The sequence below is a fragment of the Oryctolagus cuniculus genome, chromosome 5, assembly GCF_051225735.1.
Source record: "Oryctolagus cuniculus isolate XC-2025 breed Fujian yellow rabbit chromosome 5, ASM5122573v1, whole genome shotgun sequence".
NCBI lineage: Eukaryota > Metazoa > Chordata > Mammalia > Lagomorpha > Leporidae > Oryctolagus > Oryctolagus cuniculus.
This window is the reverse complement of record NC_142871.1, coordinates 88,457,002-88,479,563: the sequence shown is the minus strand read 5'-3', so window position 1 is coordinate 88,479,563 and position 22,562 is coordinate 88,457,002. Positions and strand designations below refer to the sequence as shown.

Sequence of the window (22,562 nt, the reverse complement as noted above, 5' to 3'; positions counted from 1 at the left end):
TATAGTTTTACCCACTCAGATGGTTATCATTGAAAATATGTACTTTATAAATAACAAAACGCAAGGTAGGGTAAGTACAGCTTAACAATCATGAGAAAAGATTTCTTTTTCTAAAGACTTATCAGCAGGTGTCCTTAGCACGCACAAATATACACCCATAAAATGCTCTCCTTCAACAAATGCTCCTGCTATATTCTATAGACCAGTTCTGTTCTTGGCTGATGGCCATGTGTTTTTGGCCTTGGGTCTTAAAAAAGGAAACAGATGACTCTAGGAAACTGGTCCAAGAAGATATAAGTCTAAATGATCAAAATAGCCAGCAATGCCACGCGCTTATGTTTTACAGAGCATGAAGTATCTGCTCTTGGTATCTTTTGATGCAAGAAATGAAGGGTGGCATTAATTGATAGAATAAACCTATACAGACCAAATAGCATCACATCAAGCTTGAATGTTCCTGCATCCTGCCTACACTCTAGGAATTTAATGTTAATAATATTAATCAAGAACCACGTTTTGAGTACTATGGGTTTAAGTACTTCAGAAGGCATTAGAAGATAAACATTTACTGAGACATAGGAATAAGGGCCTGAAGTGGAAATTCACACAGACCCTGTTCCTGGTTGGGAAGTCTAGATAGTGATACTGATTCTTTCCAAATCAATTTAAAATTTTAACATATTTAAAGACAATCTCAATAACATTCTGATGAATATATACCAATATTACTATAAAGAAAAAAATGACATATGAGGAATTAGCTGATGAAGATAGATTTCCCTACTTTACCTATCTCAAATATACAGAAATTGTAACTAAAAGATGATATTAAAAAGCAAAGAGCTAAAAGAAAGAGAGGGGAAACAAACAAAAGCAAAAAACTAAAACCTCCCATTCAAAATCAGCCAAAAACTGAATCTATCATTTGTGACCAAACTTCAACAATGCATGAAGAAATTTAATCTCAGAAAACTATCTATAATGGTTATTTTTATGTCAACTTAAGTAAGGGATTCCCAAACAGCTGGTCAAACATTATTTCTGGGTGTGTCTGGGAGGATGTTTCTAGAATAGTTTAGCACTTGAATCACCAATCTCTTATGGGCCCAAATGAAACATAAAGGGAGAAGAAGGGCAAATCCATTCTCTGTGTTTCAGCTGGGACGTACATTTTCTCCTCCACTGCGACATCAGTACTCCTCATTCTCAGGCCTTCAGACTCAGAACAAATCACACCATTGGCTTTTCTGGTTTTCCAACTTGCCAATAGCTGATTGTGAAACTTGGTTTTCATAATTTCATGAGCCAACTTTCATACTTCTCTCTCTGTCTCTCTCTCTCTCTCCCTCCCTCCCGGCTCCCATACACACACACATAACACATTCACACACACATTGGTGCTGTGTCTCTGCAAAAACTCTATTATATCATTGAACAAAATCAGGAATGGAACATGAATTGGACATAAAAAATAAACACTGAGACATTGTATAAAGGAAAAGTAGAGCTAGGCATTTGTTGCTATGGTTAAGACATCACTTGGAAGGCCCACATCCGGTAGCAGGGTACCTGAATTCAAATCCTGGTTCTGCTCATGATTCTAGCTTCCTGCTAATATGCACTGTTGAGGGAGCAGATGATGGTCTAAGTACTTGGGTATTTACCATCTATGGTGGAAACCCAGATGGAGTTCTTGGCTGCTGGCTTCAGCTTGGCACAGCCTTGGCTGTTGCTCACTAGGGAGTGAGCCAGAGAATCAAAATCTCACTTTCTCTCTACCTTCAAAACAAATAAACAAACAAACAAATAAATAAATAACATCAATCTTAAACAGGGTGAATAAATTTAAGCCCAGATATATTATGGTGAAACTGCTGAACATGAAGGAAAAAGAACAAATTATTGACACTGCCAAGGAGAAAATGCAAATTGGACTACAAGGAAGAACTTTAAACGTGTAACAAATTTCTCTTCAGCAATCATGAATGTTAGAAAATAACAGGCCAATATGTTTAAAGTGATGAAGAAGCCTACCTGCCAAATTAGAATTGTGAGTGGTTAAGTCATTAAAAAATTAGAGTAAAATTAAACAAAGAAAGCCAAACATACTTGGGAAAAGAGTTTAACCTTTAAACACTCTTTCCAAATTATTAAAGTATGAAGAACACTGACTGGAGAGTGAGGTATAGAATCCAGGAAACAACTATAAGCTCAAAACATAATTTTAAGAAGAGCCAATTACTGTAATTATTTAAAAATAGCTAATAATTTTTGCATTAAAAATGAAAAAATTGGTCAAGTATTTATCCTAGTGGTTAAGATGCTACTTAGGGTACCGAAGGCCCAAATTGTAGCATTCAGTGTCTCTCCCCGTCTTCGTGGAGGAGCGACACAGGACCCTGCGCTGTTCTTTTGTCTGCTCGGCCCTCCCTGGGTTTGCTGCTGGTTCTTCCCGGGTTGGCTACCGACCCTTCCACCTCCGTGGAAGGGCGGTTCCCCCTGCCACATTCCCCACTTCCGCGGGGGAGCGGCACACCGCCGGCCGGCTCTCTCGGGGGCTGCACAGGTGTTCCTTCAGATGTTCCCCTTAGATGTTCCTGGTGCATGTTGTCTCTCTCCTCCTTTATAGTCCTCCTCCGCCAATCCCAGCTCGGCTGCCCACACGCCGAGTACGCTGCTCTCCTCCAATCAGGAGCAGGATCAGCTCCTGGAGGTCAGCACTCAAGTTGGCAAGAGGCAGCTGCGTAGAAGCTGTTTTCTCCTCTCCCAGCGCCATATTGTGGGAGAGCAGATGCATAGAATAAGTCTTAATTCCAGTAACTCAGTCCAGTCCGGGTTGCTCCCCACAATTCAGGCTCTCCATCTGGCCCTGACTTCTTTTTTAAAAATTTTCTATTTATTTTCATGCTATTTGAGAGAGAGAGAGATTGAGAGAGAGAAAGAGAAAGAAATCATCCATCTATTCATTCAGTCCCCAAATGTCTGCAACAGATAGGGCTGGGTTAGGCTGAAGCCAGAAGCCCAGAATTCCAAACCTATCTCCCATATGGGTGGCAGGGACAGATGTGAAGTAGCAGCAAGTTGGATTAGAAGTAGAGGAGGCAGGTCTCAGACCATGCATTCTGGTATGGAATGCAAACATCCTAAACTGCAATTCAATCATTGTGCCAAATGCCCACCCCCTGGCTCTGGCTTCTGATTTGTTTCCTGCTAATATGGACCTGGGAGGCATCAGGCAATGACTCAAGCCATTGGGTTCCTACCACCCATGTGGGAGTCCTGGAGTAAGTTCCAGGTTTCCAGCTTTGGGACTGCCCCAGCCCCAGCCATTGCAGGCACTGGGGAGTGAATATCAGATGGGTGCTTTCTGTCTCTCGTAATCTCAAATAAATATTCTTCATTTTTAAATGAAGACTAGAACTATAGTTAACATCTACAAGACTGTAGGTAGAGTGACTGAATAGGTAAATTGTAATAACGACTTTCTTTTTATTAAAGAGGGAGGTGGACCTACTGAAAAAGTAGACCATCAGAAACATTTACATACACGTTAAGAAACACTTAAAAGTAACCACCAAAACAGCAGAAACATAATACACAGCTTCAAAACTGGTAGAAGATGGACAAGGGGTGGATGTGAAACGAACTCATTTTAAAAAGAAAGAAATAAGCAAAAGACTCACATAAAGCAAGCCTCCAAATAAGATGTATAAATAAGTACAAATAGATCAATAATTTAAATAAATATCAATGGATTAAACTCATAAATTAAAAGAAAATAATCATCTAATTAGATTATTAAAAATCTAGCAATATATTACTTTTAGTACACAATTCAAACAAAAACATGTGGAGAAGCTGAAAATCACAGGCTGGAGAAAGATACACATACTATTGCTACATTAATAATAGCATCAATGTCATAAATAGTGTTTGAGATGAAATGTTAGTTGAGATCAAGAGGAATGACAATATATAAAAAAGGCTCATCAGGAACATAAATCATAAATGTACAAGTCTTGAAATATGTAAAGCAAATACTAAGAAAATAACAAGTAAATTTGACAAGTCCACAATTACAGTCAGTAACAACACATATTTCAAAAATTCATGATCAAGCAGACATAAAATTTGTTAGGATGTAAAAGAGTTTAACAATGAAATAACAAACTTGATTTTATGGATTAAAATAAGGCCCTACACTTTCCAATCAGAAAATATCCTTTTTTTCCAGTTAATATTTGAACATATACAAAAATTGATTCTGTATTAGGCAATAAGGAATTCCACTGAATTCAAAAAAATCAACTCAACATCCATTTACCATGAAAAAGTATTAAAAGTCAACAGTTAAAAAGTTAAGACATATATAGTTGAAGATATGAGTATATAGAAAAAGTACCAAAGAGAAAAGATTCCCATAGCCCCAAAGTGTAAAATAGTATACATATGTGTATATTTTATATACACATATATTTAAATATATGTGTGTGTGGCATAAAAATTAAATAGAAAAGAAAATAATTGTATAAGTTGTATTGAAAATTTTTTAATAAATTAGAAAAAGTCCTTTACACTCTTATCTTTAAATATATACCAAAATCAGTTCCAAATTAACTTATCAGTTGAATCTAAAAATCGGGGCAAGATATAATAAGACAATAATAGAAATCAATATTGTATCTGTGTAAGAGAATACAAGTACTCTTAAGCTTAGAAACAAAAAAAGATTCAATATGAAGAAGATAGATTTGCCTATATAAAAATTTTGTTAAAATCACTCTGTAAGGCCAGCTCTCTGCTGTGGCCAGGGAGTGCAGGGGAGGATGGCCCAAGTGCTTGGGCCCTGCACCCGCATGGGAGACCAGGAGAAGCACCTGGCTCCTGCCTTCGGCTCAGCGCGGTGCGCCGGCCGCAGCGCGCCGGCCGCAGCGGCCATTGGAGGGTGAACCAATGGCAAAGGAAGACCTTTCTCTCTGTCTCTCTCTCTCACTGTCCACTCTGCCTGTCCAAAAAAAAAAAAAAAAAATTAAAATCACTCTGTATGTGAAAATGTATATGATTAGAGAATAGTATTGAAGTTTTCAAAATATTAAAACTAGAATCACCATATGACCCAGTAATCCTACTGCTGGGTACAGAGCCAAAGAAATGAGGTCAGTATGTCAAAGAGGCTACTGCACACCCCTGTTTACTGTTCACTGTAACAGGGGTGTGTACATATGACACACTAGAATACTATTCACCCATAAAAAAGTGAAATCCTATTTTTTAGTCATGAGTGGAAATAGAGGACATTATATTAAATGAAATAAGCAAGGTACAGGAAGACAAATATTGCATGACCTCATATTGTGGAATCTAAAAGAGCTGATCTTGGAGCCAGCATTGTGGCATAGTGGGTAAAGCTGCTGCCTTCAATACTGGCATCACATATGGGCATAGATTCATTTCCAGCTACTTCTGCTCTAGTTCCCTGCTAATGGCCTGGGAAAATAGTGGAAGATGGTCCAAGTGCTTGAGCCTCTATACCCAGGTGGGAGGCCGGGAGAAAGCTCCCAGCTCCTGTCTTTGGTGCGGCTCAACCCCTGGCTGTTGTGGCCATCTGGGGAGTGAGCCAATGAATGGAAGATCTCTCTCACTCTCTCTCTCTCTCTTTTGGTGTGTGTGTGTGTGTGTGTGTGTGTGTCTCCCTCTCTCTCTGTAACTCTTTCAAATAAATAAATAAATATTTTAAAAATAATTAAAAATTAAAAAGTTGATCTCATGGAAGTAAAGAATCGAATGATGGTTACCAGAGGCTGCGGAAGTTGGGTAGGAGGGATTGGGTCAATAATACCAAATTATAATTGAATGAATAAAATTCGAGATCTATAATACAGCATGGTGACTACAGCTAATGATGATATATTGGTATATCCTATTCTTAGCAAATGCTAAGAGGATGGACATAAGTCCTCTGAAAAAAAATGATAATTGTGTGAATTAATACATCAATTAGCTGAATTTAATTATTCTACTATATATTTATACTTCTAAACTGATATCTAAAATTTTATCTGTTAATCTACATGATGTTATCTGTTATTTTAAAAGTAAGAAAGAAAAAGATAAACTGAAAATGGTAACAACAAAAACCCTATAATCGAAAATACAAAATCAAAAACATTTGCAACATAGACTCCAATAAATACCTGTTCTTAACTATAAATATCACATACAAACCAATGAGATAAATACCACAAATTCGGTAGATATGTGAGAATTGGGAAAAAAGATATATTACTCATGGAAGAAAAATATACAATATAAATGTTGAATTTGCTATTTAAATAATGAGATTTGATTTCTTCTAACCAAATTAGTAAATACTTTAAAGGTCTGTGAGTCTTTGGCCAGTGCTGCGGCTCAATAGGCTAATCCTCTGCCTGTGGCGCCGGCATACCGGGTTCTAGTCCTGTTTGGGACGCTGGATTCTGTCCCAGTTGCCCCTCTTCCAGGCCAGCTCTCTGCTGTGGCCCAGGAATGCAGTGGAGGATGGCCCAAGTGCTTGGGCCCTGCACCCCATGGGAGACCAGGAGAAGCACCTGGCTCCTGGCTTTGGATCAGCGCAGCACGCCGGCTGCAGTGGCCATTGGGGGGTGAACCAATGGAAAAGGAAGACCTTTCTCTCTCTCTCTCTCTCACTGTCCACTCTGCCTGTCAAAAAAAATAAAAAAATTTAAAAAAGGTCTGTGAGTCTCTGATGACAAGGGTGTCTGCTTTGTAGAGTCAGTACTCAGTTTGGAAATATGTATAAAGATTTGAGTAAAGTTTTCTTTTTTTTTTAAGATTCACTTATTTATTTGAGAGTCAGAACTACACACAGAGAGATGGAGAGACAGAGAAAGGTCTTCCATCCACTGGTTCATTCCCCAGATGGCTGTAATGGCCAGAGCTAGGGTGGTCCAGGAGCTTCTTCTGAGTCTCCCCTGTGAGTACAGGGGCCCAAAGATTTGGGCCATCTTCTACTGCTTTCCCAGGCCATCAGCAGAGAGCTGGATCTGAACTGGAGCAGCCGGGACTCAAACCCAAGCCCTCATGGGTGGCCAGCACCGCAGGCAGAGGCCCAACCCATTATGCCATAGCAGTGGCCATTGAACAGTTCTTATGATGGTGCTTAGAAAAGCCATGAGCTGGGTATACTTTCAAGTATTGTCATAGGATTGGGTTTCTCTCTCAATTTCTCATTCAATAATTTGCAAATATTGTGTTCACAGTTAAAAGCCCTGTTCTTACTAATGCTTATTATGTATTCTGATAATGTTTGTCTGGGATCAGTGATCAGTAAATCTTTACTGACACAGCTTGTTGAGATGCCTAGCTTCTCTCTGGCTTAGCTTTCTGCTATGTATGGTGAAAGGGGGTGCTTTACAAATTTCACTGTGTATGCAAAAGATTTTGGGATGTAGCTAACCCACAGACTCTGAGACAGTGGGTAGCAGGTGGCACCTGAGGGTCTGCATGTCTAACACTTATTTTCAGTAGTAGGGTTCTAGAGAATGCCAAGTTTCTAACAGCTTCAGTGGTCTACGATTCCTTCTCTTAACTATTAAGGTGATTCCTACAGACAGATGAGACTCAGCGCTACTTAGACTGCAAAGGGCTCCTTCACTGTCTGCCTGCAAATAGTGTTATCGACTTGAGTCCTTTGGCTGGAGGGCAGAGGTGGGAGACAAAACCTGCCAGATGATGACCGTCAGTGTGGAAGGGGCAGTTGATGGTGACAGCGGAGGGAGGAGGAAGAAGAATCACATGCTGACATGAGTTGCATTTGCTGACTGAATTCTATTTTATTGACACTGCACCCATCTTCTGCCTTCTCACTGGAACTAATTAAATAAGTCCATCAGGCTGATATGTGACACAGCTTCATCCCCACCAAACTGTAAAGTTATATTCAATTATGCCATTCCTCTAGGCTCTCAGGACTATTTTAGCCAGTGGACCCCTGCCAGGAGCCAAAGGCTATAACAGATCACAATGAGAATGGATTTTTTTCTGTAGAGGAGCTTACATTCTGTTCAAGGAGGCAAAAAAGAGGGAGAAGCAGTAATAAGGCAAAGTGACAAAAATCTCGGGATTGTTACTTATTATGATTGATTGATTCTGATATTAATTGACTTTGGCTGGCTTGAAGAAATTTGGAGATGATGTGAGTTTAGAAAGAGGAAACTCTGGATCTGAGTTGATCCCAATCAAGTTAATTGAACAAAGGGAAGAATTCCAAGAATACCTTTAAACACTACACGCAAACTACTTTTCATTGCAAGACATAGACCTTAAAGAAACCTGCCACACCTCTCTGGAATGTGTACTCTTCCAATAAGGTCGATATTCCATTTGTACATTATTGAAAGAACCAATATCTAGATTATTCATCAATGACACAAGTTCTAAATATATACTACTATTTCAAGAAATATATTTGATTCAATTATTAGCCACCAGAGACACAAAGGAATTTGGTCTGACAGGTGGTAAGGCAGTTAAAGACAATAGCATTCCTGATGTTGAAACACTTATTGAAAATACTTTAATTGGGGTCATTTTGGAAGTGCAGAGTGTGACCTCATGAGCTCTAATGCTTAGGACACTGGTTTCAAATTATTTAGTTCACCTTGAGTTCTGGAGTCCTTAGAAAACATCCATGCTTGGTCCACAGACCTTTTTCTTCTTTAGGCAGCTCTACTGATCAATGGCAGCTGTTTTAAGAAGGGAAAACTTCATAGTAATGTGGTGTTCAGTTTTATGGTGAGGCTGGAGAAAGAAAATTCTTAGGACAGGAAACTATGAACGTCCCTAAATTAGGAATTTTTAAAAGTCTGCTAACCTTAATGGTCATAGTTATGGTGTTTAAGTGCCCACAATAGAATTTAAAACATAGATTTATGAGAATCTGATGTGGACTCAAGGAGATAAGCAAAAGTTAAAATGGTTTTGGAAAACGGTTCCTAGACCTCTGGAATCTGGCTGAACTTCATAAGGCTCAGAAAGTAATATCAAAAGCAAGGCCTAAGGTTAAACACACTTCTGCGAGTTGCTATGATTTCCCACCCTGATCCTTTCTTGCCTGCTGATATTAAATCACTTTTAGGTAGTGTTACATCATTTCTCCCCAAAGCCCTTTTTAATATACAATCTTTCTTGAAAACCAAACTAGAAATTTCTCTCAAAACTACATTAAAAAATAACTCTCTAGTGACCTTAGAGTGCACCAAGTATTTATTTAGCTCAGTGAGATTTTGAAGTATTTTCCAAAGTAAATGATCGAGTTTTGGCCCACACTCTGGGCTGCAAATTAACAGCAGGCCCAAATGAAGCTTATAGTCTTTGAAAGTTGGGGTCATTTTGGAGGATTCAGATCCTTTTCAGAGCTGACCTATTCTGTATGTGGCCTTATGGATCTCTCTGGTGGAAAGAATCCATCCCTCTTCCAGAAGGCACTTGATGCCCAGCTGTCAGCACCTCCTGGGTTAGCCTCAGATGCACACAGCACCTCCCCAAAGAGCACAGCATCCTCCAGTGGCCTGCACCCACTGACTGTTGGCAGTGGGGTATAAAGGATCAAGCCAGCACTGCTCTGATGAAGAAGCGTGCGTTGCAGCTCTCCCAGGGATTGGTTAAGGCTCTCTTCTCCTCTATCACAGTTTGACACATCCACATGCCCAATTCTGCCCCTGCTCTTCCCTTACTCTGCACCCAGAGTAGCCAACTTGAGGCATGAGTAGGAAGAGTCCACGAATGCAGGTGATAAGACGGAGCTTTGGAGCTAAATCATTTGCCCCAAGGTCTCCAATACTGGTGGTAGACGGAATACAGAGTATTCCAGCACTGGTCTCAAATTTGGTTGGCCAAAGGAGGAAGGCAGTTCTCTAGCAGGTGCAATTTATTAGGTATGTTGAGAAAGATGAGGAAATAGTAGTTATAAAAAAAATATGGGACTGGTGTTACGGCATAGTGGGTTAAGCCACTGCTTGCAATGCTGGCATCCCATATCAGAATACCAGTTCAAGTTCTGGCTGCTCTACTTCTGATCCAGTTCCTTACTAATGTCCCTGCCACCCACAGGGCATCCTGGGAGACCAGGATGGAGTTCTGAGCTCCTGGCTTCAGCCTGGCTCAGTCAAGCTATTGTGGCCATTTGGAGAGTAACCAGCAAATGGAAGATCTCTTTCTCTGTGTTTCTTCCTCTCTGTCACTCTGCCTTTCAAATAAATGAAATTTATAAAAAGAAATAGTATTAGATGATTATTGCTTAGCACCATTGAAAAGTTGGAAGGTAAAACCAGTGCTTCCACCAATGGAAAATGAGTCAGGATTCAAATAACGTAATGGGAAACACATTTCTAGATCTCAGAGCACTTCATACAGGTGCCGATTCTCTGGAAGACTAGGAGAAGGAGAAGGAATTTAGAAGGAATAGAGTTCAGAAGTAAAACAAAGTGAGAGGTTTGCCCTACCAATAAAACCTGTTGTGGTAAAGCTGATTAATTTTGCTCACTCTTCTTGCTGATTCTTCTTACATTCCTGCCTTTCATTGTGGTTTTCCAGGGGTTATCAATACTCCTGTTGCATTTTAGTATGAATATTCAAATCCTTTCCACACACAAATGTGTCAATTCATTTTTGTCATTGAGTGATTTGTCACGATTGCTAATATCTAGATGTGTAACACGATAATGCATGCCTTTGGTTTATTTCGGAGACATTCTCAAGTTTTATTGATTGGAATGCATTCCACATGGCCTGCACCAAAAGCAGAGAATGTGAGCACTTTTCTTGTCATGTAGAATTAAGGCACTGAATGAACACACTAAGTGTTTCATAATGGACCTCACACTGTGTTTCTCAATCTCCTGATGGAGAGAGGAACTCTGTTTTTCACATGTCCTTTTAGAATTTTCTAAAAGATTTTTTAAATAAACAGAAAGTTAAAAATTCCAAAAATTGGAAAAGGATCTCTGGGAATATTAGAACATTGGTTTTACTGGTGTCAGGTAGGGATATTAAAACAACGAAGAGAAGTGTATATTACTTCCTTCATTTTTTTTTCTTTTAATGGATACTAGTGCATGCTTGCCATTTAAAGTCATGGAAAAGTTCTCATAGGAAAAGAAACAAAGATGTTCACTTACTCTTAGATGGAACATTTCTCAGGCAGCCCATAGAATCTACATTGAGTGGCTTTGTTGGAATGGTATAAACAGCTTAAGATGTGGCTTTCTTATGGATCACACATAATCAGTTCTGGTATACTCTTTTTCCCCTAATGGCAAAGCCAGCATTGTTCACACAAGTCAAACAAAGCCAAGAATTAAGAGAAATTGGCCAAATCACCTCCCTATGAGGATCTCAATTCCTTCCTCCATATGTAAGTAGTTGTCAAACCTAGGTGCACATTAGAATCATTTTGGAGCTTTTCAGCAAGAAAATTCTACCATCATGGGTTAGTTTTGCCTTTCTTTGAACTTTACAAAATGAAAGAATACAAATGTACTCTTTTTTTTTAATCAGCTTAAGTTCCTCATTTCTGTGAATTCATCCTTGTTATTGTAAATGCCAGTAGTTCATTCTTTGTAATTGATGTAAAACATACCATGGTATAAAGATGTCATAATTTATCCATTCTTTTATTGGTAGTCATTTGGATTGTTTCTAGCTGGGGGCTATTGTATAAAACATTGCTATAATGATACTGATCTCTGTCTTACAATATAAATGTGTACTCATTCCTTTGGGGTAAGTACCTAGAAATTGAATTGCTGGATCATGGGGATTTTGTAAATTTAATAGATATGACAAGTAAGTTTTCTAAAGAGATTGTGCCAAACAGCAGTGCATCAGAGTTTCAGTTGTTTCCCATCCTCTCTGATCCTTTGTATTACAATTAAAATTTTTTTTAAAATGTTGAATATTTCGGGGCTGGCGCTGTGGCGTAGTGGGTAAAGCTGCCATCTGCAGTGCTGGCATCCCATATGGGCACTGGTTCGAGTCCCAGCTGCTCCACTTCCAATCCAACTCTCTGCTATGGCCTGAGAAAGCAATAGAAGATGGCCCAAGTCCTTGAGCCTCTGCACCCAAGTGGGAGATCTGGAAAAAGCTTGTCTCCTGGTTTCGGATTGACGCAGCTCTGGCTGTTGCGGCCAATCAGGGAGTGAAGCAGTGGATGGTAAACCTCTCTTTGTCTCTCTGCCTCTCCTCTCTCTGTGTAACTCTTTCAAATAAATAAATAAATCTTTTTAAAAAGTTGAATATTTCATTGTGGTTTTAATTTTCTATTTCCTACTGGTTATTGATTTTGAGTGCTTTTTAAACAATTCATATTGAACACTCGGGTATTCTTGTTTCTGAATTGCCTGTTCAAGATTTCTGTCCATTAAAAACTAGTTTTCCAGGGCCAGCACTGTGGCATAGCAGGTAAAGCTTGTGTCTGTAGTGTCAGCATCCCATATGGGCACCAGTTTGAGTTCCAAGTTCTGGCTGTTCCACTTCCGATCCAGCTCCCTGCTAATTTGCCTGGGAAAGCAGCTGAAGATTGCCCAAGTCCTTGGGCCCCTGCATCTACTTGGGAGATCTGGAAGAAACTCCTGGCTTCCGGCTTTGGCCTAGTCCAGCTCCGACTGTTGCTGCCATCTGGGGAGTGAGCCAGTGGATGGAAGATCTCTCTCTCTCTCTTTGCCTCCCTGCCCCCCATAATCTGCCTTTCAAAAAAATTTTTTTTGCCTTTTCCTAATTGAGCTGTAATAGTCCTTTATATACTTAGGATGCAAATCCTTTGTTGGTTATATGTATTAAAAAATTCATTTACCTCTGTATGACTTCATTTAATTATTTAATGTTTTTATCAATGCTTCATAATAAACAGAATTATTAATTTAATAAATTTTAATGTGTCATTGTTCTTTATGATTAATTTTTGTGTTATTTAAAAGGCTCATTAAATATTCCTTGTTTTCTTCTCAATGATTTATTCTCTCAAAGCTTTTACATTTAGAGCTACAGTCTTCTTGGAATTAGTGTGAATTTAGGGTGAAGTTTCAATTTTTCCTGTATGACTATTCAAAAACTTTAAAGATTTTTTTAACTTATGTTTATGAAGATAGGGCTTGAAGTTACTTTTCTTATCATATTGACATGCTATGGTATTTGTGTTATCCTAGCCTTATATACAAGTTGAGAAATGTTTGCATTAGATTTGTATTATCCCTTCCTAAAATGTGCAGAATTCCACCAGTGAAGGCATCTGGGCAGCGTCCCAAATCACAGTCCTGCTGAGTTACTGTTTAGCCTTCTAGTCATTCTGTAGCCGGCCTATGCCCCCATCCTAATTTTTTGCCTGTTTTCTCAGTTATAGATGCATTTAAAGCATGAAATAAGAATTAAATATTATTACAGAAGATTCCAGCTCCCAAGAAGGAAATTCTATGTGTCGTTTAAAATGCTAGGAATCATGTGTCATTTCTCCAGATAATGCATTTCAGCGGATGAAAATGGAAAATAAAATGTATGTAGGTGTGATACATGTTCTTTCCTTTTTGTACAAAACAAAATAGGAGAGCTGTGTCTGAGATCCAAGGACCTATTAACTTGTTAGATTTCTAAAAATGTGCCTTCACTAATAAGCCATTGGGTGTTGGTAAAAATAAACATTGTAATTAAACAAACAAAATGGCATGGCTTTGGTGAGCTGTGACAGTTTTGTTCCAGACAGAGATGATGGTAGTCTATTTGGGGGAGGGGTAGGAGATACACAGGTTGGTCGTCCAGGTTTGTAGCAAGCATCATCACTATCTGCTATGGGGAAAAGGGGGAAAATAACTCCTCCATTAACTTAGCAACGCGTTAAGTGATATGGAAAGGACATTACTGCAGCAGGTTGGAATTTTCTGCAGAGCATCAATCAATTTCTACAGAAAACATTCTTTCTCTTTCTCCTCTCTCAGCTTTGACCTTTTGTACTAATATTCAGCTCCCTGATTTCCCTAATTCCCATCCATCCTGGCAATACAGCTTAAATGCCTTTTGCAAAATAAGCCCCCTTCTACAAAGATAAGCAAATTGAGACTAGATTGTATAATACAAATGAGCAGAAAATGGTATCTGTCTAAAGAGGTATTACAATGACGCTTCATTTGCGATTGTGTAGAGAGTACAGGGCAGGTGGAGGCCCTGGAGTGGGAGCTCCCTGAGGACCCAGGGGTCCCCATGCAATAAAGAGGAATCACTGGTAAGTTAGGAAGAAAATTGAAAGCTTTCAGATATGGTTTTTTAAAGGGAATAAATGGTTACAGCTTGGATAACTTAAGAGTTTCTGACCCAGGGATATGTAATTGGGGATAATTGCAGAAGCAAATTAAGTTACAGTTCAAGTGGATTTAAGTCATTAAATGGCTCTCGTCTGCAAATGGAGGTGGACCTGTAGCTGAAAAAAGAAGAGTTTTCACATTCTCATGGACAAGGAAGCTGAGAGAAATAGCTCTGGTTTACAAGAGAGATGTAAGAACACGCAAATTAGGCTTTAGAAATTGCTGTAGAATGCCATCACATTTGTCAACTTACTCCAAAGGGAATGCTTTGGAATGTCTGAAGGGGCCTTCAAAAAGCTCATAGGAAATACACACTATGAAAAAAACTAGGAATGGGTTTCAGATTTTTTTTTTGCACCTAAATAAACTTATCTTTTAATTCATTTTCCACAAACTTTCAGAGTTATATTCAGAATGTATCACGGCTAAATTCATGAAGCTTTAGCTCACCTAATTTATGAGTAGTATCATGCTCATGTGTTCTATACAGCTGATGGAACAAATGGAAAAGAGGACCATGGGAAGCCGGAGGACTTGTGATCCGAGGGGCATAGCACCTTCAGGGAAAGCTTCTGGTCTGGGTGTCAGAGGCAGAAGGCAACTGAAATGAAACCACAGAAAGCCTTTTGTCACCGTCCTTGGCCACCTTATATTTCCCTGACACAGCAGCCACGACAGAGCTTGTTTACCCAGCTTCTGAGGGAGACCAATTTGTTGGCTGCAAGAATTCCATGTGGAACCTCATGTGAGTGTGTTGACCTCTGGGCAGGATTTATAGCTTTGCCTTCTTTGTAGCTTTTGCGTGCGTCAGCCCCAGCAGAAACCCCTGGGCCCTGATATCAGCACTCAGGGATTTTCTGTTAGGTAGGAGTGTTTCCCAGCCACTGCCAATCCTGTTAAATGTTTCCCAACTGCACCTCTGTGGCACCTTGACTCCTTCCTTCAGATCAGTAGGTGTGCTGATGCCCCGCCCCGCCCCACCCCGCTTGCTGGGCTCCGGGAAGCAGGTGCTGATGTGCTCTGTAATTGTTCTTCCTCCTGTGCCTTCCTCATTGGGCAGTCTGACTTCATACATAGCTTTGATTCTTTTCCAGAAATAAACCAGAAATACTTTGCTCAGTCTCTTGAGGTGAAGTGCCTTGTGAGAGAGAGGGAGACAACAATGCCAAATGTGGTCCCTGAGGCCATCCTAGAATAAAACTCAAAATGAGGGGCCAGCGCTGTGGCTTAACAGGTAAAGCCACCGCCTGCAGTGCCGGCATCCCGTATGTGTGCTGGTTCAAGTCCTGGCTGCTCCACTTCCAATCCCTCTCTCTGTTGTGGACTGGGAAAGCAGCGGGAGACAGCCCAGGTCCTTAGGTCCCCACACCCTCATGGGAGACCCAGAGGAAACTCCTGGTTTCAGATCAGGGAAGCTCCAGTCGTTGCAGCCATCTGGGGAGTGAACCATTGGATGGAAGACCTCTCTTTCTCTCTTTTTCTACCTCTGCCTCTCTGTAACTCTGCCTTTCAAATAAATAAACCCTTAAAAAAATAAACTCAAAGTGGAATTCCTTCCCACCTCTCCTTTCTCTGACTCTGGTTAGAGATGAGAAATCAGTTGCAGAGAGTTAAGACTGACAGATAAGCTACACTTGAAGAACACGGCAACCATCTTCTAGACCTGAAGGGCAACTGCTAAAGATTCTGAAGAAGTCTTTCTTTCCCTCAGGCCCTAAATGTAATTTTCTTTATCGATTACGTGCTGGCAAGTGAAAACACGTCTAGGAAATTCTACAAGACAGACCAGAGGGTTCCAGAAGAAAGCGGGACCAAATTACGTGTGTCCCTGCCCTTGCTGTTGACCACAGATAGTGAAATCTGGGAACTTACGTGGGTCGTCTTCTGGTTTCCTCAGGGTGAGATTCCATACGAGTCTGGGCCGACACCGAGTTCATGAAAGCCTTGCTGATGGGAATCTTTATTGATAATCCAGGAATTCACAAGCTCCCGCTCTTCCCTTCTGTCTGGAAGCCTTGGTAAGTGCCAGAGTTACCACGGAGGGAATGCTGTTTGTCATTCCCTCTTCTCCAACCACAGTGGGAAATTAATCAGTGTCTGTACAGATGAGTGAGGGAAGATTGGGGGTTTCTGGTCCCTATCAGTCAAAGGTGGGTGGGAGAGCCGAACAGCTGAGGAAGGGTACCAGAGTAAAAGAATGGGTCGGGAAGCAGAGGGTCTGATGGCAGGATGGGTTCCAGGGGTAAGTGGATCAAGTTTTGTAAGGGAGGTCAGGGAGTTGTTCTTTTTCTGTCACAACTGAGATTTCATTGGTTGAGCATCTGTACACAGACATTTCCAGTTTTACACAATTCCTAACATAGTTGCTGGAAGTTCAAAAAGAACATGTATTTGGATTCTTTCATAGTTATTTCAGTGACTCTCTAGCTTCAAATTCAGAGGCAAATCTCCCTTAAGAGACTATCAAATACCAATATCTCCAAACGTTGATAAGCTGTTACTTAAGCCACACCAATTCACAATGCAACGTCATACACACTACATCCTCAGATTTTCAGTCTTTCTCAGCACTTTGGCCAAATCGTTAGGAAAACTCAGCCACCACAACCAGCAATGTTATAGAGCATACATACTTGCACAGCACAACTATCATGGAATGGAGTGGGTTTTGTGGTGGTGGCAGAGAGGGAGGTGGCAATTCTAACCAGCAACTGGGAGAAGTAATTGAAAATGTTCAAGACATATTAAGTTGGAGGACTGTGACTTTAAATTTACCAGTCTGTGTGCTTTGCATTGTTGGATATAAAAACTAACCCTCACCTGTTGAATGTTAAACTGACCTCCAAGATAGTCAAAGCCACCTGTAATTCAATAGCCCTGGTGGTACCAAAAGAAAGCAAATGATTGCACCTGTTTAAAATATCATTTACACTTAAAACGAGGTGGGACTCCTTCCTTCTTAAAAACAATTCTCCAGAACTACTAAAAAGACTTAGATTTATAAAATAGTTGATAAAATGTCCCTCTAGATTGTATAAGAAGGGAGACAATGACTACTAAGGCACAGCATATGATATTCATCAGGCTGACTTCCTTCCTCCCTACTGCTTCATCAGGGGCTGGGCTCTTCTCATTTTTAGCTTCTGTGTTTTCTGCAGGCAAATCTTTAGTTTCTGGGTTCGCCACTTGGACCTGTTTTTCACTTGCTTCTCTTTTACCTTTTGTTGGTACTTCTTGTCTAAGGACTCTCCCCTTCCTACTGCCTTGGGTGGGCAGGGGAGTATGCAGGGCTGACTTTTCACTTTTGCAGGAGCAGCTTTAGCTGTTACCCTTGCACGTCTCTACCTGGGCTCTTCTTTCTCACCCCTGAGGCCAAGGAGAGCTTTCTTATGGATATCTTGGAGGGGAGAGCACCTGTCCAGTGCTGAGAGTCTCTGCAAAGCTGGGCTTAGGAGTTACTGAAACAGCTCTCCCTAGACGTGCAAGGGAAACCTGCACCCCTGCTGGCTGGTCTCATGCCCTTATGCACATCAGTGGCAGGGCATGCGTGCAAAGAGCTAGGTATTGACCAGGACTTCTGTTAGGGGGTTGGCGTGGAGAGTATTCAGGAGGCAAATCTCCAGACCCCTGGTCCCTCTTCATTTTAGGTCCTCTGTGTGTGTCCTATTTCTTTAAGGCTTTTCAAATTCTCTCTTCTCTGCTCCAATTGTATGCTTTAATTCCTACCCTCACATCTTCTCCTATGAGGTCTACAGTGACCTTGTAACTTGCTTTACAGCTGTTAGACTACCTGTCCAATGCACTACCACTGTGGCTGCCAGAGAGAGCTCTATAAAGCACAACTCTCATTGTCTTATGGCCATTTTGAAAATTGTTCAGTGGTCCCACAACCTTCCAGACTCAGGATCTAAGAGATACTTCACAGTCTTGCCCCTGCCTGTCTGGTCTGGTTATCTCCTACCAGGTCCCCAGGATTACTGAGCCACATGAAGCCCCAGGAATTTACAGGGTAGTTATCACCTCTGTGCCCCTCCACAGATGGCTCCCTCTGCCAAGAATCCTCTGTGTGACTTTCCTCCTCCAATCTGTTCACATCATCTCAGGGACTCCTACTTATCCTTTTAGACTTAGCTCAAGTCTTGTATTAGTCAAGGCTCCATGGAGAGACAGAACAAATAAGATACATACATACACACACACACACACACACACACGAAGGGGGATTTACTAGAATTGGCTTACTTGATTATGGCACCTAAGATGTCCCAGAGCAGGTAACCTGCAGGCTGGAGACCATGGAATTCTGATAGCACAGTTCAATCCAACTCCAAGGCCTCAGAACTGGGAGGTCATGGTTTCAAAGCTGAAAAGCCCAAGCATCTGGCAAAGGAAGCCTTGGCGTAAGTCCTGGAGTGCAAAGGCCAGCAAATGACATCCAAGGTGGGAGTTGGCTCTGAGAGAGATGGATTCACCTTCTGTATGTATTACCTCCCGGCCCCAGCTGATTGATGATGCCTTCCAGATGAAAGGTGGGTCTTCCCCACCTACTTCACTCAGACTCACATGCTAATCTCTTGGAAACACCCTCACGGGCTCACCTAAAATAATGGTTTTCTAGAATTTCTAGGTATTCCCTATTCCAGTCAAACTTACTCCCAAAATTAACCATCATGAATGTCATTTTAACAGAGGAGCCTCCCTGAAACCCCCATTTGCTGGGTCTCCCTTTTGAGAGCCCCTTGAACATCCTTTATTGCAGCAATTATGACAATACCTAGTAGTTGTTACTAGTTTGCTTTCTCTCCTGGTCAATCAACTTCTTGAAAGTAGAGGCTGAGTCTAGAGCAGCAATGGTCACATAGTGGATATCCATAACTATTTGAAAAATAAATAGTGGAAGGGAGGGAGAAGGACACTATACTAGAGCTGTTGACCATGGTCTGCCTTGCTCGGAACCCCTTCTGCACCGTGTAATCCCGTCCATCAGCCAAAATGGTCTTGCTTGAAGACATGAGCTGAGCTGCTCTTAGGTGTTTCTTGTGGCTTTGGAATTGGGAGATGAGAAACTGAATGAGTTTGGCAAGGGAACTGGAGCTAAAGGCATGACGTAGAGGCAGGACACAGAGGCATGTTGGAGACAGAAACTACAGTAAGAAGAGAGATGCAAACAGAGAAGACAAACACACAGAAAACAAACAAAACAACCAGAGATGACATGAGAGAAAAGTCATACAACCAGAGCAATGAGGAGAGAAAGACAATTGTCTTCTGGGTTCCTATAACTTCCAGTGCCCTGTGTCTTGAGTGAATTCCTGCAAAATCCTCGTGTTTTTAACACTGAGCTTTATGGGTACTGATCTGAATGAATTTCTGTTCCTTGTGAGCAAAGGAGCCTGAACTGAAACACAGAGGATAGAAGGGAAGAGGAGAGGACTGTAGGAAAGAAAAGGGCAGATGAGACTTGTTTGGGGAATACCAACTTCTCTTTGCCCCTCTGTGTCTCTGTTTGCTTTGGGATTTCCTTCATGCCTAAAGGAATAAGAAAAACCATGCCCTCTCTGCCAGCTCTGAGCAGGAAGCCCTCTAGGTCAGATAGCATCATCCCTTCTCTCCTGTGGGGTCACCCTGGTCAGTGCTTCATTCTCTTGTCTTTGTGAATTATGTACAAATGAACAGAGTAAAGACGAAGCATTGTAAATTCTTGGAGCTAACATAAAGAAATAAATTGAGGAAGTTAAAAATGTTTAATACCCTTTTGAACTGCAGATATAGTTTAATAAACCAAACTTAAATAGCAAAAACATAAATATAGGATATAGAATATTGATTATTAAATGTTCTTAAAATGGATTAAATATTAATGCTGAGAAAAGTTATCAAATATTAAATGAGTGTCAAAGAGGGCTTCGATTCTAGTTCTATATTTGAACAATTGTTTCATTGGTTGCTTGTGTGATTAAAATAATATCCTATTACACAAAATTGACAGGAAGCTTTATAGTACCAAGAAATAGAACTTTTATTTAGTGCTTTCTGGTTTTATTAAAAGGAATGTTTTGAAAAATATCACAAACACTTTCAAAAACACTCTTGGTAAGTAAGAATATACTTATGTGAGCATCTAAGAGATTAATAGAAGTAATGATGTTTTTGTAGTTGGAAGCATACCTATTATTTCAATAAATTTATAGGAAATAATTGAAAACTTATCATAAAATATTAAGTATTAGTGCAATTTCACTAACTATATGTGGTAGCTATCATGAAAAATTTTCCTTGAGAAAAAACTTCCCAAAGTATAATTGGAGATGACCAAAATTTCCAAAAAGGGTGATTTTTGACTTTTTAAATGAGGAGATGACAGACATTTAATTCTTTTGGATTCTTTCTTCGTAAAAAGCAGAAGTTAGAAAGCTGCTAACTAGAATGATGGGTGTGTAGTGTAAAACCTGATGATTTCTTTGGGGAATTCCATATATTTAAAAAGAAATCATTTATTAACAAAGGGATACATTGAGAGAATAGGTTCTCTTCTACAGAAGCATTTTAACTGTATTATTCTTTATTGAGGAGTTATGCCTAAGGTAAACAAATATTCTCTTCTTGTGGAGAATGTAAGTAGATTACCTAATTTTCCAACAAGGCCACTCACTTCTAAATGTCAATCATCTATGTGTTATATAAAACTAAAAAGAAACAACTTGATTTATTTTCAGAGATGTAATAAATATTCAACTTAGCCATTTAAAACCTAACTGGAAAGTGGGGCATCACTACAGATACCAAGGGCTTTAAAACGCAATAAAGAGGGGCTGGTGCTGTGATATAGTGGTTAAAGCCACTGCCTGCTGTGCCAGCACCCCATTTGGGCACCGGTTCAAGCCACAGCTGCTCTATTTCTGATCCAGCTCTCTGCTGTGGTCTGGGAAAGCAATAAGAGGTGGCCCAAGTCCTTGAGCCCCTGCATCCACATAGAAGATCCAGAAGAAACTCCTGGATCCTGGCTTCAGATTGGCCCAGCTCTGGCTGTTGCAGCCATTTGAGGAATGAACCAGTGGGTGGAAGGCCTCTCTCCCTCTCTCCCTCCCACCCTCCCTCCCTCTCTCTCTCTCTTTCTCTCTCTGCCTCTGCCTCTCTGTAACACTGCCTTTCAAACAAATAAATAAATCTTTTAAAAAAAGTAATAAGGGAATATTTTGAACAACTCTGTGTCCACAAATTTGATAAGCTAGATGAAATGAAACAATTCATTGAAGACTTATCTGCCACAAAGTCACACAAGAATGGACCATATGAATAAACATATCTGTTAAAATTTTTAATAATTAATACCATTCCAAAGCAGAAAGCAGCATGCTCAGATAGGTTCACTGGCAAATTCTGTACAACTCAAGATAAATTATATGTCTTCTGTACAAATTTTTCTAGAAGAAAGTAGCAGAAGTACTTCCTAATTCACTCTATGAGACTATCATAACCCTAATGGCAAAACCAGACAAAGACATTACAAGAAAACTTTAGATTTATATCCCTCATTAATATAGATGTAAAAAAAATTTCAACAAAATTAAACATTGATTCATGAAAAAAACTAACAGTAAACTAGGAATAGAAGGGCTCATCCTGAAGTTGAAAATAAACACATTTCAAAATGGCTTCTGTGTGGGTGCAATCCGTTGAAATCTTTACTTAGTATATACTAAGTTGATCTTCTGTATATAAAGATAATTAAGAATGAATCTTGGTGAAGAATGGAATGGAAGAGGGAGTAGAAGGGATGGTTTGCAGGTGGGAGGATAGTTATGGGGGGAAGAGCTGCTATAATACAAAAGTTGTATTTCGAAATTTATATTTATTATATAAAAGTTCTCTAAAAAAGAAGAAGAACATGTATACTGGGGCCAGCACTGTGGTGTAGCTGGTAAAGCCACTGCCTGCAGTGCCGGCATCCCATGTGGGCGCTGGTTCCAGTCCTGGTTGCTCCACTTCTGATTCAGCCCTCTGCTATCGCCTGGGAAAGCAGTGGAAGATGGCCCAAGTCCTTAGGCCCCTCCACCCACGTGGGAGACCTGGAAGAAGCTCCTCGCTCCTGGCTTCGGATCGGTGCAGCTCTGGCCATTGCAGCCAACTGGGAGTGAACCAGTGGATGGAAGACCTCGCTTGCTCGCTCTCTCTCTCTACCTCTACTTCTCTCTGTTTAACTCTGACTTTCAA

General features: G+C 40.4%; 2 long non-coding RNA genes across 4 annotated transcripts in view; one reads left to right on the top strand and one right to left on the bottom strand.

The window, feature by feature from the left end:
* Positions 1-16,359, bottom strand: part of LOC149126573 (uncharacterized) — a 26,180-nt gene extending 9,821 nt beyond the window's left edge. Inside the window, exons 1-2 of the long non-coding RNA XR_016233895.1 lie at positions 16,221-16,359; positions 14,799-14,949 (exon numbers count right to left, since the gene is read on the bottom strand). This is a non-coding gene — a long non-coding RNA (uncharacterized LOC149126573). The remainder of the gene's footprint in view (positions 1-14,798; positions 14,950-16,220) is intronic.
* On the top strand, positions 14,852-22,562 carry LOC149126572 (uncharacterized). 3 transcript variants are annotated; one of them, XR_016233893.1, is made up of 3 exons: positions 14,852-15,093; positions 16,246-16,366; positions 22,346-22,562. It is a non-coding gene; the product is annotated as an uncharacterized LOC149126572 (long non-coding RNA). The 3 variants fall into 3 exon arrangements; XR_016233894.1 differs by lacking the exon at positions 14,852-15,093 and adding an exon at positions 15,328-15,582; XR_016233892.1 differs by lacking the exon at positions 14,852-15,093 and adding an exon at positions 15,624-16,068.